Raw genomic sequence first — 4,653 nt, 5'->3', positions numbered from 1 at the left:
TCAGCTACTTGGGAGGCTGAGGTGGGAGGATCAATTGAGCCAGTTGTCAAGGCTGTGGTTGAGCCACGGTTGTGCCACTGCATGCTAGCCTGGGCAGCAGACAGATCTTGGAAAAAAAACCCCAAAAGCATTAAAGAAAACACTTTTTCAAAATAAGTATAAAAGGTAAAATGTACTAATAAGACAGTTGGGAACATACATGCTTTAAACATCTTTTTTTTGACAGTGACGAAATGTATGTTTATTCTGAAACTTCTAACTAGTTGTACAACTAACCCATGATAAATTACCAAATTAATTTCACTTTATTTCTTTAGACCTGGGGTTTTTCGATGACTTCAAATTTGGGATCTTCAAATTTGAAGTTGAGAAATGTATTCATGTCTGTTTTACCAAACATTTGCTTGAACTTAAAAAGCTCCCTCTCCAGCTCTTGCTGATACTCTGGACCAGTATCAACAGGTCCTCCAGATGTCTGTCACTTTGATTTGTATTCTCTAATCTTGTCCACAAGAGTTTCTGTATAGGATCAAGTTCCTTATTAAATGCCATTGCTGTAACACTGATGTTCCTCTGCAAATGGACTGAGACTGCTGACCGAATGACAGAGGAGAACCTGAGGAGCCTCTGAAGAGTCATGCTGATTCTATGTTACTTGCACTAGGTCCTGAGCTGCCAAAGCCACCACTGCCACCAATCTACTTCCTAAACATCTTAGCAGTGATAAATATAAAGCAAAAAAATCTAGAAGAGGCATATAAGTGCTTGAGTAATGGTTATTTTTACTGTTAATGTTGACTATATCATAACAGCGAAAACTTATTTACAGTCTAAATTGCCCAGTAATGCAGGGCATAAATAATGAAATATCTACATGATATAGTACCATGCAACTGCATATAAAGTATCTCTATCTGTGTTTATATAGACTTAGAAAGATATTCTTATTACATTATTAAATGAAAAGGTAGAATAAAAAGTCATTCATGGTTGGGTGTGGTAGCTCACGCCTGTAATCCCAGCACTTTGGGAGGCTGAGGCAAGTGGATCATTTGAGGTCAGGAGTTTGAGACCAGCCTGGCCAACATGGTAAAACCCCATCTCTACTAAAAATACAAAAATTAGCTGGGCATGGTGGAGGGCACCTGTAATCCCAGGAGATGGGGGTTATAGTGAGCTGTGATTGCACCATTGCACTCCAGCCTGGGTGACACAGCAAGACTCCATCTCAAAAAAAAGTCATTATTAATTTCATATGCATTAGGGTCCATTGCCAACTATAGGTGAGGTACCGTTGTAGGTGTTTTTTGTTTTTGGTTTTTTGTTTTTTTTGAGATGGAGTTTTGCTCTTGTTGCACAGGCTGGAGTGCAATGGTACGATCTCCGCTCACTGCAACCTCCACCTCCTGGGTTCAAGTGATTCTCCTGCCTCAGCCTCCTGAGTAGCTGGGATTATAGGCATGCACCACCACGCCCAGCTAATTTTGTATTTTTAGTAGAGACGGGGTTTCTCCATGTTGGTCAGGCTCGTCTCAAACTCCCGACCTCTGGTGATCCACCTGCCTCGGCCTCCCAAAGTGCTGGGATTACAGGCATGAGCCACTGCCCCTGGCCCATTGTAGGTGTTAAGGACACATTAGTGAGTGAAATAGACAAAAATCCCATCCCTGCCCTCATGAGGCCAACGTGCTTTTGGAAAGAAGAGAAACAACACAATAAATTAGAAGATGATTTTATGGCATAATAGACAGCAAGAAGCATTATATAGCAAGGAAAGGTGAGGAAGTGGCCAGGAACCCTGAGTAACAGGGCGGTCAGGGCTGACCACGTAGGAGAGAGCCAAGGGAGACCAGAAAAGGTGAGGGGAGGGACCCATGGGGATATCCAGAGAGAGCATCCAGGCACAGGCCCTGAAGTGGAAGCATGGCAGGAGCATTGAAGGATGCTGGCTAGAGCTGGGGACAGGTGTCCTAAGAGGCAAGGCCTGAGAGGGAAGGAGGTGCAGATCCCCTGCAGCCTGATGTAGGCCATTGTAAGCAACTGGGCTTTCACTCTTGGTGATGGGGAGGCGCTGGAGGGCTCTGGGCAGGAAAGTGCCCTTGTGTGTCTTGAGTTGGAATAGGCTCCTTTAGCTGCTTTGTGGAGTCTTCATGCAGAGAAGCTAGGGTGGGAGCAGGAAGCCCAAAGAGGCTGTTTTAACTGAGATGAGAGATGATGGCAGCATGGCCCTGGGGGTAGAGTTGATGAGAATTGGTCAGGTTCCAAGTATCTTCTAGATCAAGCACAGGATTTTCTGACGGATTGCATGTTGGGTATGAGAGAAAAAGAAGAGCCTACTCTGACTCAAAGTTTGCCAACCTGAGCAAGCAGGAGGAGGCTGCTATGAATGAGATGGGGAGACTACGGGAGAAGAGGATTTACAGAGGAAGACCCAGAGTTCCCTTTGTAGCACGTTCAGGCAGAGAGCCCTGAGAGGCCTTTCCAGGGCAGGTGTCAAACAGGCAGACAGACAAAAGTCTGGAGTTCGAGGGAGAGATCTGGCCTACCGATGTAAATTTGGGGGTTGTTAGCCTCCAATTAGCATTTAAAGCTAGGAGGTGGGATGAGATTGCCAAGTGAGGAGTGCAATTGGAGAAGAGAGGTCAGGGTCAAAGCCCTGGGGACCTCCAGCATTAAGAAGCTGGGGAGATGGGAAAGAACAAGGCAGGGAGTTGAGCAGGGGCTGGTGAAGCGGGAAGGAGAGGGTGATGGCCTGGGAGCCAGGTGACCATGTAGGGAGAGTGGAGTCTGAGGGTTTCAGATATCACAGCTAAGCTAGGCAAGATGGGGGCTCAGAATTGAATGCAAGAATAAGCAGTGTGCTGGTCGCTGGGGTCCCTGACCAGAGCTATTGACACTCATCAGATGTGTGCTGATTGAATAAAAATATAAGTGCAGAAAGTGTAGTAAAATTATTCTTTGGTTTTAGTTTCCTTTAATAACACCATAATATGTTTTGTTCATAAAGCAACTAATAATGAAAAAAATAAGTCATAGTACAGAAATTAATAAATCATAATGTATATAAACATTGGGAGGTTAAAGCATGTTCATGACTTCTGGAAATCCTTACAGCTGTCACAGTTATACAAGGTCACACAGGTAGCAGATTTCCTCTTTTCTGGATACAGAAAATACAACTTTAAGGCCAAAGAGTGGCTCAGACAAAAGACTGGGAGCCTCACAGCCTAGGAATAGAAATGCATCGCTAGACTCCTCTGCCAAAAAAGAAATGAAGGTGGGAGGCCCATTACAAACATCTTTTTGCCGTGTCAATCTCTCTAAGTTGGGTTTACAAAGGAAGAAAACTAAAACATCATTCAGATAGTTAACACCAGGAGAAAGATTTCCCCCAGTCTCCAAGATAACCAAGGCAAGGCTATTTCTTTTAGGTTGTTTGATTCAGCGGAGTTAATGACTGCACTTATTTCTGCCCTTGGAATAAGGTACTTTTCTCCTCCTGAGGCAAGACTTTTCTCTATCAAGTGTTACCCCAATGTGAGAAACTGAGGACATTTAATAAATTATTCAACAAAGGCTGGTTCTCACACAATTCTCTAAATATTCCTTACACTCCTATGTGGGAAATGCATACATATTTTTACATAGTAAGTTATAAAGCAGTCCTGGCTCCAACTGGGCATGGGTCCCCACATCCTCCTCCTCCGTAGGGCACCCCCACCACCACCCCCATCATAGATACAGTGCGGGCAGCTGCCTCCACTGCCATGGGGTTTTTGAGTCATTCTTCTTGGACAGAATAACTTTGCATAATCAATAAATTAAATACACAACAAAAAATGTTTCTAGCCCTCCCAGCCTGCCTCATGCTGTTCCATGCCTCCGTTCTTTGGCATATGCTGTTCTGTCTGCCCTGAATGCCCTCTCACTTAATCTACCTGGCAAATACCGATTTCATCTCCACATCCTGCTCAAATAACCCCACTTCAATAAGATCCTTCCTATCTTGCAATACATACTCCCTCCACCCAGCAAGCCCTGGTTCCTTTTCACCCATCCCTGGCCCATGCACCTCCTATTAGACTTATTGTCCAGCACTGTAATTACTGTAATTAGTTGAATATGTGTCTAATTCTCATTCTGGATTGTGTGCTTACAGAAGACAGGGCTATTTCCTATCTATGTTGTGGAACCTACAACACAGCCTTGTCCACACTGGGCACCTATTATATGATTACTGAACTAAACTGGAGTTGAATGCACACATTTAAGTAAACTGCTTGAAAGTTAAGGAAACTACTAATTAAATAATATTCTTGATTTAGCAACTTCACATTATTTGGGGGATTAGACATCTAAATCAAAGTAACAGACAAGCTTACACATACCTTCCAAAGTGGGTGCAAGGCCTGCTCACTGGCAACCATGATAGATATTGGCCAGCCAGGAAGAAGTTTCCTACGGTTCCATGATTGCTCATCATTACAGCCTAAAAACAAAACCAAAAAGCCACAATGGAATACAAGATACCAGACTGCTCCAAAGACACAGATCTTTCAAATCGATGACCTTCAGTTGTCCCTGAGTCCATTCCTCCCTTCTTTTTAGGAATGGAACCTGCTACCCCCTAAGTTAGAGGAGGGCCTGTGGAGA

At 43.9% G+C, this 4,653-nt stretch overlaps 1 pseudogene; it reads right to left on the bottom strand.

Moving 5' to 3' along the window:
* Window positions 1–236: 236 nt before the first annotated feature.
* Window positions 237–675, bottom strand: LOC129467328 (ATP synthase-coupling factor 6, mitochondrial-like; annotated as a pseudogene).
* Window positions 676–4,653: the final 3,978 nt, after the last annotated feature.

Source organism: Symphalangus syndactylus, chromosome 18 (assembly GCF_028878055.3).
Source record: "Symphalangus syndactylus isolate Jambi chromosome 18, NHGRI_mSymSyn1-v2.1_pri, whole genome shotgun sequence".
Taxonomy (NCBI): Eukaryota; Metazoa; Chordata; class Mammalia; order Primates; family Hylobatidae; genus Symphalangus; species Symphalangus syndactylus.
Note: the sequence above shows the minus strand (reverse complement) of the source record. Positions and strands in the feature narration are given on the sequence as shown.